Source organism: Sceloporus undulatus, chromosome 5, assembly GCF_019175285.1.
Source record: "Sceloporus undulatus isolate JIND9_A2432 ecotype Alabama chromosome 5, SceUnd_v1.1, whole genome shotgun sequence".
Classification (NCBI taxonomy): domain Eukaryota; kingdom Metazoa; phylum Chordata; class Lepidosauria; order Squamata; family Phrynosomatidae; genus Sceloporus; species Sceloporus undulatus.
The window spans coordinates 99,170,143-99,181,309 of NC_056526.1; the positions used below are offsets into that span (position 1 = coordinate 99,170,143).

The 11,167-nt window shown below is 38.9% G+C and overlaps 1 protein-coding gene across 13 annotated transcripts in view; it reads right to left on the minus strand.

Annotated features, from left to right (window-relative positions):
- The window catches only part of ADD1 (adducin 1), an 85,368-nt gene that overhangs the window by 57,395 nt on the left and 16,806 nt on the right, over positions 1-11,167 (minus strand). The gene's annotated exons all lie outside the window — the stretch shown is intronic.

Below are 11,167 nucleotides of genomic sequence, written 5' to 3' on the forward strand. Positions count from 1 at the left end.
CCCTCTTCATCCACAAGAATCCCATGGTATCAATGATATGCTACCCTCCAAGTGACAAATGCATCAGGTGAAATTGGCATAGGAGACGGCAATTTCATTGCAGATACATGATAATTTACAACACATTTTTATAAAGAGAGTATAATAAAAAAAAAATATGAAAATCCTGTATTTTACAGACAAGTTCTGTTCTTCTCAGGATAACAGCTGGTGGGAGGCAAAGTTCTCCTGGAGGCTAGAAAGGCTGCTCCAATGGAGGCAACACTCCTCTGTCTAGGGAGACACACATCTCCTTCCCACATTATAAATGTTAAATACAAGATACAATCCAAAAATCAAACTCTAAAACTGAACAAACCTATGGAACAAAAATCAAATTTGAACAAGAGGCAAGGAATGATTTGAAATGCTACAAACCTTGCACTTTAAAAATAATTTTGAAAATGTTTTTTTTCACAAATAGCCAGAAACATAGTAATTTGCTCAAAGGAATAAAATGTGTCAAGGGGGATCAAAATGGGAACTGTTTCTCCTCATCTGTCTAAGTAGGCAGCTTCGTCTTCAACAATTGGCAGAAAAATAATGTAACTTACAGAGACAGAGAGTCAGGTCTAGCTTTGATTATTTATTCCATATCTATCTCTACCCCAATGGCTTAAAACAGGCTGGGAGAGAATCTAGCAAAATTGCACTAGAAGATTGGCTTTTCTAATTTAAAAAACAAGGATGTATAAGAATGTTGGCACTGACTGTGCCCATTTCTGCATGACAGGCTTTCCCAAATTTGGGCAATTAGTGGTTCAAAATGCTCATTGTGTGCCACTTTGCCAGCTTAGATTTTCTTGTTTCTAGTACAAATTTGCCATCGAGGAAGTGTTCAAAAGGAAAGTAAGATAGAACACTGAAAGCAGACACTTGGTCTGCTGGTTGTAATCACAAAAGACTGTAAACAGTAATATGGCACTGGCTGCAAAAGTCCAATGGCAATATCTGTAATAAAAGAGACAATTCAATCATGAGAGAACAATACAACCTCTCCCCTCGTCACAGTAAAGACTGGAAAGCAAATGAAGCCCAAGTTTTTCTCTCATCCTGTTCTCTTTCTTTTTTGCTTTAAAAAAAAAAAAGATGCCAGCCTCTCACAAAGCAAGCCCTGCTCTGAGTCTGACTGAACTGGAGAATATAGGAAAGTCATCCAGAGAGCTGAGAGGAGAAATGAAATTATTTTTGGAAAACTGATTTTTTTCCTGGTCCATTCCTTATTAAATTAAAACCCTCTTCACTTAAGAAGATAAAGTACTTGCTATAAGAATAACAATGCACAAACTGTAACTGACCTACTAAATGGGTGTGCGTGTGGGATTAGTGTAGGGTGAGACAATATCTTCTTTGAATATCAGATATATGCAGTCCTCTCCCTTAAAAATTACAATGCGTTTGAGGGGGGGAACACCTCCTCTTTTAAACAATGTCCCTTTCCTTTTCTTTTTCTACATAACTATACACAAGCACTTTTAATTTCATAATTGTTCCACTTGCACAAAGTAGTGACTGGTTTTCCTGAAGAACTAGAAAACTAAATTCTTCACCTAAATCTCTAATGTTCTGTACATACAGGGGAATGCTAATTTGGTCCATATTCATGTCAACAAAGTAGATTCTCCACTGAGAGCTATAATAAGTGGGATTTCAAGTGATAAATACTATTAAGGCTAACTTTAACTACACCAATCAAACATTGTCCTAACTATTTACATCTGTAATTCACATGATGAATGCTTTTGACTGAAGTCTCAATATGTTTCAGTTTAATTTTAAACTAATGTTCCAAAGGTCAAAAAAGATCCATAAAGTTGCTTCAATTACAACTCTCCCTAATTTCCAAGACACTTTAGGGGAAATTTCAAACAATTTTTCATATAACTAAGTTTATATTCTGAATTAAATTTAAATACAAGTGCTAACCTCGGGTTATCAAATTAATTCGTATCCGCTGCCCCGTTCGTAACCACGATGCATTTTCGCAACCCAAAAGGCTTTCCGTTAGCGCTGGAAAGCAGCTAAGCACGCGCTTGCGTTTAAATTTCGCGCCGAAAAAAATTTCGTAAAAACCCGAAAAAACCTTCGTAGATCCCGGAACATTTTTTTCCAATCTAAACTTTTTCGTATCCCGGAAATTTCGTAACGCGATCAATTCGTATCCAGGGGTAACCACTGTATATATGCCTATGTTTTTATAAATTTATTAGTCTTATTCCTCAACACCAAGTTTCTACCTGTCAACTACTATTTGGTGATGTAATGGTCCTTTCTGAACTGACTACATGCCTTTTACAATGAAATTGGATGCTACTAATAATTCACACCTGTAGTAAAAAAGAATTTTTTCTCAACCGCTTGCCCCTCTGTGTATGGATGTGAACATGCACTTTTTGAAACATAGTCGAACTGCGTAAAATGGCAGAATGCAAGGTGAAGCCAGCTTTGATTAACAGCCAATATGGTGCTTCCACGATCAACCACAAATCACCTTTGAAATATTTATTTTAACCTGTAAATAAAATAAGTGTTAAATAACGTAGAGTGATTTCCCTCCACAACAAAGTAACATGATACTCTTTGGCAGGAAAGGAAAAGATTTAAGTCATTTTAATGCACCTTAAATGAAAATGAAAAATCCACATTATATATATAAAAAACCAAGTAGAGACAGAAATAAAAAAGACCCATATATGTTGTCATTCCACTCCCTTATTCTCACCCAAAAGCTGCCTGCACTGCAACAAAACTCCTGCTCAAGAGAAAGGAACCACATCTGCTTTTCCTTCAGGGAATACATCAGACAGATAAATTCAGAATCTAATCGAGAGGCGGCAAATAATTAAAACTAATCTGTTGCCTTCTAATATGCAAACTTAAATCATAGAATCATAAATTCGAAGAGACCACAAAGAAGCCATCTAGTCTATAACCTTCTGCCATGCAGGAATACATAAATCAACTACCCTGAAAGATGCCATCCAGCCTCTAGTTAAAGACCTCCAAAGGAGGAGACTAAACACTCTCTCAAGGGAGTGTGTTCCACTGTTGAACACCCATTAATGTTAGGAAGTTCCTCCTAATGCTGAATGGAATCTTATTTTTCCTGTAGCTTACATCCATTGTTTCCGTGTCCTATTCTCTGGAGCAGCAGAAAACAAATCTTGCCCCATCCTCAATATGAACATCACCTTCAAATACTTAAACAGGCTATCATATTACACTCGTTAAACCTATCTTCTCCAGGATTTTTTTTTTTTTTTTTTTTTTTTTAAACATAGCCAGCTCCTTAAGATGCTCCTCATCAAACTGTTTTTCCTTAGAAACTCACCATAAAAGTTTCAATAATACAAAATCTTAAAACAGGAAAATAATCAATTATAAGCTGCTTAAAGATGGAGATATGAGACAGACTGCAAGCATTTGAATGTTAAAGTGATTCCAAAGTTTAGATTTGAAAGTCAAGAATAAATATAAAAACTTCTGACCAGAATGAAAGAAAACGAGGGCACATGGATTATCAAGCACAAAAGATACTAGGGCAGGTAAGGAGGAAGGAGATAAAAATGAAGGCATAAAACTGGAAATAGAAGCTTGATGGACAGCTGTCGTGCATATTTAGAAAAAAAAAACCATCACAAAACATAATGAAGCAAGATTAATGAAAACTGAGGACTCAGCAAATATAAGCTCTGCAGTTAGGAATAAAACAGACAACAATATTTGGATAATGTTACAAGTAAGAATTCAAACTCTTAAAATAATGATTTGATCAAGAAAGAAGGAACAGATGACCGATTGCAATATTTTGTGAGTTTTTCAAGGAAGAAAATGAAGATGTAATTAGCAACATTGTAAAATAGTGGTATATCTTGTTTAAAACGTAAGAGATCTTGTAGCAACTTTTCTATTTCTATCAATAACTCTCTATCCAGCCGTCCAGAACCAGCATCTTCGGTTTCATCTTTTGACTCCTCTTTGTCATTCATTCCCCTGATCCAGACTACAAGCCAAAGTTCTGTAGATTTTTTCTATAAATATTGCCAAAATCCACATATTCTGCAGCAGTTCTACCAGCAAAGACACTGTCCATGCCCTATGGTCTCACAACTAGACTACTAACCTCCTCCTGGCAGGCTTCCCTATCTCATCTCCACCCTCAATTCCTGGAACTTTCTTCCTCTGGCAAATGCAAGGCTTCATCACTTTCCTAACCAGTTTAAGGCTGAGCTGAAAAAAACCATATTGTTTTAGGGAAGCGTTCTCAGGGAATTTTGTGATTGTCATCTGGCTGTCTGAATAAATATTGATGTGATGTGATTTGTTTTTATATTTGATGTTTTTTAATTTGTTTTTTCTTTTCTATATGTTAATATTTATCTATTCTCTTTAATTGTTAATATCTTAGAGAGTAACGCCTTGGGCAGCTTTTTATATACTCTTTAATTTTACCGACTTTGTTACAAGCGCTGTGTATAATTAAGCGCTTTAGAAAATAAAGTTTAATAAAATAATAAATCATCATCAAGCAGCACTACACAAAAAATCACGTCGGCTTCAAAATCTAGCATAACAAATTGTGCCTTAGATTTTGTTTTATGGGCAACATAGCAACATGTACTTCGAGTATTTTTATGTTGTTGTTTAACAAAAAAAAAAAAACTTACCAGACTGGATGCAGTAACCTCACTATAGAGCAGTCAAAAGGTACAATAAAAAAGTGTTCCTGCTCCAAATTTACTCTGACCTACAAATATGAAAAATAAAAACTAATATAAATAGACAGTAAATACTTAAAATATTTATTTTATAGATATGAAAAGAAGAATGACAGCTCTGCTTGAAACCTAAATTTCTTGATATGCATATAAACCTCTTAAACATCCAGAAAAAATAAATTAAGTTCTGGGAATTCTGTAGGGCATATTAACTGTTCAGAAAATTCCCCCTAAAGTTCTTGTTTAGTAAGACCTTCACAAAAGTATTTCACCAAGCTAGAAAGTATGTAAAAATACTCAGTATAAGTCTAAAATTTTATCAAAAAATGGACCAGACTTATCCATGGGTCAATGTCAGTGATGTATTTGTGAACTCTTTATATATATAAAAAGGAACCATTCCTTGTGAAAAACACAAGAGCATATACTGCCCTGGAAGCACTATCCTTTAAGGTGAGCATAAACAGTTAGTCGTTGAATTTTGCAAGCTCTTTGGATTATTTTCCTCTGCTTCATCCTTTAGATGCTTTCTTACATGCCCCTAAGTTTTTACCTCAACTTATCCATGGGTCATAACAAAATCTATAATTTTGGCCCAAAATCTGCCCTCAACTTATAACATGAGTCACTTATAGTCGAGTAGATAGGGTATCTGTTTTCTAGGTATGAGAATATTCAATATTGCAAACCAAAATGAAATCCATATTGTATGCATAGACAGAATTGTTGTAGAGGCCTTCTTTATATGGAATGCAATACACATATCATAGCCATTACTATTCCAAGAATTAAGAATGAATGTAGGAACTGCTGGTCATTAAAGCCATATGTACTCCAAACCTCAGATAAGTTAAACAACACAGTCATAGTTCTACCCAGAGAAGCATTTCATGCAAAGGTGCCCCACCATTTTTAACAATATACCATTCCAGAAGCAAACATCCAGCAATCTCAAATCTAATCAATACAACTGGTGCGGAACAAAAAGTGTTCCCTCTGCCACAAAGGAATTGCAGCCTCATTCATACAGGCTGCTGACCTAGTTTTCCCCCACTTTCCCCCATATCAAATATAACTTCTGGCTGGAGATGATCCCAAGGCCTTCTCAGAAGACCATTAGCTAGTTGAGAAACAGGGCAAAAGGCAAGGTTTAGGGAAAAAAAATGCCTGGTACATTTTCTCCTCTCCATGGCAATGACTCAAATGGAAGAGAAAAAAATGCAGAGTAGAACTGGAAGGAGGACTAACGCTCTCTCTATCCCTTCTCCATCACACTGATAACTTTCAGCTTGCCTAAATAATATCAAAATTGACGAAAGAAAAAAATCATCCTTGAATGCAAACTGGTCTAGAAGATTCAAAATGTTTTTGTTCAGTTATTCAAGGCTTACCTGACCTGGTTGTTTCACTTCACATGTGCATAGTGTTAGTTTTGAATAAAATGTTTTCTGAAACAAATTGAACTTTTGTGGGAATGCGTATTATTTCCACATTATATACTACCACCCTCTATACCAAATCTTCTGTTAAAGAAAAAAATACCTGGGAACACGTCACTTCTTTACTCAGGTATACCTATATAGGAAATATTCAACAGACTTTAAAATCTTTTTAGTGTATCTTTCATATTATCATCTCCCCCCTTTTAAGGCCAACTATAATATCAACTAAAGTAGTTAAACTAGACTGGGGTTAATATTAAGCCAAACATTCTGAGTTGTCTCACCAAATTACATCTAAGACAGTTCAGATGATACCTAAAATATACAGTATGACTGAAACTGGGACAGCTCTTAATCGATGTCAATGATGGTCTGAGTGTGCCCTATGACTGGACTGACACAAACCTGCAAAGACGTACCATACAAATACAACAACAGTCAGATGATAGAAACTAGGCTTCACGCATCCAGTGGCAAACTTGAGTTTGTTGCTCTGTTTTTATCACAGTGCAAATGCTCACTTCAGTTTTTTTGGGTTTGTTTTAATGTGGGGGCTGAGCAGACAGGCCAAATAAAGTGGTTGCCAAACCACTTTGAAGGTGGGACAGATGAAGTTGTGCTCTGGCGGTCCAGAGCAAACAGAACCTGGGATAGTTCACATGGGGCTTTGTAGATCACCCAGGCCAACATAATGAATCTAAAAGTAAGCGCTCAAATCTATGAAGGCTCAAACTGTAACATAAGCTAATAAAATCTATTCCTGCTCCCTATTTATTATTTTATAAGTATTTTTAATTAACATATAACAAAGGAACAAGGAACAATATAAAAAATGTAGTATCTTTAAAAAAATAAAATACATATTCATATTTTGCTCCCTCCTTTGACACCCCTTTAATTGCTCCTATCTCTCCCTTGTACTCACTTTTACCAGCAAAGTAACAATTAACTCCTTTTAAATCAACTGAATACAGATGGTAAACAGTGTCATTTCTTTGAAAATCTTTCCAAATATCTTGTTTTAAGTAAGATTTTTTAAAATGCATTTTCATTAGACTATGCAGAGCATATAGTGGGTAGCATGCAAAATGTCAAAATTGCAATTTGAAATTCCAAGATTAGTATGAATTCATTATTTCATGTGTGCTCTAAGCTATAGACAAACAACTTCTGAATTTTCAAAATATAGTGACCCCTTTCTAAACACGAGTCCAGAAATGAAACAAACTAACCTGCTAGTGGATATTCAGAGTCTATAATAAAACTGGCATCATAAGAAATAAGGGTTTTTGCTGAAAATTAGCGCATGAATGTTAGGAAGTATTCTATTGATTAATAAATGTGATCTTTTAAAAGATCCCTTTTCCATTATCTCTAACAGAAAGAGATAATGAAGAAGGAGTAGAGGGGAAATATAGATTGTTTAAGGAAAGAAATTGTATTTGAGAGGTACTAAAAGAAAGAGGGTATTTTGAATGGAGATGTGTCAGTATTGACATCTAATGTATAATGGTGATTTTAATGTATTGTATGTTTGTATTGTGGTCTGGTATGTTTGGTAGTTTATTAATATATACTATAAATTGTTCTGAAAACTAAAAATAAAAGATCCCCTTTCCACAATGTAACAGTAAGCATGTTTATATATACACATATACAAAGTTATATATATGCACAGAGCCCCATTCCCTCCTTTTCTTTGAAAGTTAAATTACAGGTCAGGTTTTTCCTATCATATAGATTCAAATTTGGTAGGTTTCACTAAGAGCCAGATGCAAGTAGCTTTTGGAAGTTGGTTATCCCCAATAGTTAGTAATTCCTGCTATGTGTAAAAATAAAATAACCGTATTTTTCCCAGTGTGTATAAGGCGACGGGGCGTAAATAAGACGACCCCCCAACTATTTAAAGAAAAATATAGATTTTCACATACTCGCCGGACAAGACCACCCGGCGCTGGGCGCGCGTCCGCCTCCCTAGGGGGCTGGCCTCCGGCCTCCGAGGCCTTGGAAGGCCGGTGCTGGCGCGCTCGCACGCACCCCCTTCAAGCCGGCCTCCGAGGCCTTGGAACCGCGATGGGCGGGTCGCGCCGGCCCATGAGCCGCCTCCGAAGCCTCGGAAGGCCGGCGATGGGCGCGCATCGCGCCGCCCTTCAAGCCGGCCTCCGAGGCCTTGAAGGCCGGTGCTGGGCGGGGTCGCGCCGGCCCATGGAGCCGGCCTCCCAGGCCTTGAAGGCCGGCGCTGGTGCGCTCGCGCCGGCCCATGGAGCCGGCCTCCGAGGCCTTGAAGGCCGGCGCTGGGGCGCTCGCGCCGGCCCATGGAGCCGGCCTCCGAGGCCTTGAAGGCCGGCGCTGGGCCGCGTGCCCGGCCCATGGAGCCGGCCTCCCAGGCCCTGAAGGCCGGCGCTGGGCGCGCTCGCGCCGGCCCATGGAGCCGGCCTCCCATGCCATTGAGCCGGCGCTGGGCGCGCTCGCGCCGGCCCATAGAAGCCGGCCTCCCAGGCCTCTCCGAGGCTTTGGAGAGCCGGCGTTGGTCCGCGTGACGCGCGCCGCCCATAAAGTTTCCCTCCGGCCTCCTCATACGGGGCGTATAAGACACCCCCAATTTTTCAGAAGATTTAAAGGGGTTCAAAAGTCGTCTTAATAGGCCGGAAAATACGGTAAGATAAAACCAAAAAACAGATATGATGATGTAAATACTCATGTTATATGATTGTAAATAAGCTGTGACCAGCCAAAGAGATCAGCTAGTCATAAAAGCTGCCAGCTTACATCTCAATAACTTCTCTCTCTCCTTCTCATAAGCAATAGAATCAGATCCCCTGAGATCATTCACAGGTGTCACCATGCCAAGAACTGAAGAGAGAAAAGGGACACACTAATATTGCACCTAGATGGTTAGATCTCTCAATAGTGTCCCCTGAATGTCTTTCTCAATCCTAACCAGATAACTTTAAGCCAAATTGCAAGGTAAATCATCACACCCTTCTCACATTAAAACAATTATTTCTTTTGAACAGCTGCATTCGGTTTCATATTATTGTGTTACTCTGGAACATAACAAAATAACACAATCCAGGCTTCTGGTACTATTTATACTTTTCAAACTTCTCTTCATTTACTTAGCAGTAAATCAATCAACCACTGACATTTGTATTTTTTAGTATATGAAGTAAATTAGTTTTAATACAAATACCTTTTTTGTTATATTTGTCTCAAGTACAGTATGTCTTTTTAAAAACTTGAAAGAAAAGAGATAAAAAACATACCGCCATTTTAAAACATTTACAAAACATCCCTATAATACAGTACTTAACTCAGGAGAAAGTTTCATTTATGACTTCTGTCATGTACATTTGTACAGATTTGCAGCCTTACATATTTAAACTATTTGTAACCAGCTACTATTCTACATGGCTAAGCTAAAATCAATAAATGAACAGGTTTCTACCTGCAGACTTACATCTAAAATGTATAACACAATGGAAATGAAAGATGTGAAAACCAAAATTGCAAACCAAGCACCAATTCTTCTTCAAGTTACTATATGACCAGTGTGAGGTGAAACAGTTTAGGGGAGGAGGGGAGCTATTTTTCAGCTGAATTGATGGGAGTATCCTGCTATCCCCAATTCTCTCTGCTGCCACCAAATGGAATGGCTGCTGATAGGTGACAGGAGAACAAAAAAGGAAAATTTAAAAGATTAAGATGGGACAGATTCGTGAAAACTACCCTCTCATTTCAATCTTTCCCCACCCTCCAAGCCACAGGTTTGCCCTGTATATGCTCTGGTCTGTTGGTGCTCCATTTGAAAGCCAGATTAGTCCATAATAAAATTGAATACATCTGAGGGAGAGAGAAGGCGGCCATACCATCAGGGGCTAGCCTGAAGAAGAAGAGCCCTCCCTCCCTAACTGTCATCTTTCGGCCTCTGAGGGAGAGAGTAGGCTGGCCCAGTTCCATCAGGGGCAAGCCTGAAGAAGGAGGCTCTCCCTCCCTAACTGTCATCTTTCGGCCTCTGAGGGAGAGAGAAGCTGGACCCAGTTCCATCAGGGGGCTAGCCTGAAGAAAGAGGCTCCTCCCTCCCTAACTGTCATCTTTCGGCTCTGAGGAGAGAGTAGGCTGGCCCAGTTCCATCAGGGGCTAGCCTGAAGAAGGAGGCTCCTCCCTCCCTAACTGTCATCTTTTCGGCCTCTGAGGGAGAGAGAAGGCTGGCCCAGTACCATCAGGGGCTAGCCTGAAGAAGAAGACCCTCCCTCCGGTCCATCTGCCTTGGTCCAGGCCTCAGAGGAGAGAAGAATGCTGGACTGATTTCCCTCCCCCCCTCTACACATTCCCTTCTCCTTTTGTGTGTGTCTTTTAGATTGTAAAGCCTGTGCAGGGAACTGTCTTATCCCTCTATTGTAAACCGCTCGGATTCCCAGTGATTGGGCGGTATATAAATAAAACCTATTATTATTATTATTATATATATTATTATTATTATTATTATTATTATTAATTATCATCATCATCCATAACTTTTGCTGTGGATAAAGGGGTTTGAACTGGTATGCATTTTAAAGCCCTGAGTGAACCTGTCCTAGCACTGTCCTCAGACTGCAGATTCAAGGGTATGGGGAGGAGTAGCCATCACCCATAAGAATTCCACCTCCTTTTATCATACCACCAGTTCTGAGTATTTGTTACCTTGTACCAACCAAAACAGTGTTACTGGTCACCCTGCTGTCCAACAGTCTCCCCACTTGAGTTGTCTGAGGTGGTCTTGGAAATAAGGCTGAAGAACCTTAGGACTGTGGTTTGGGAGTTCAAGCTTGTATGACAAGGATGCCAAAGCTGTCTGAGACTGGCTTGAAACACCAAGGCTCACAATGACAATCATGGCAATGTCTCAGTAACATTGCTGGTCCATTACATGTGGTGTGGCATAGCCTTGACCTGGTCTTTGCTGTCGGGGCATGGAAGATGATC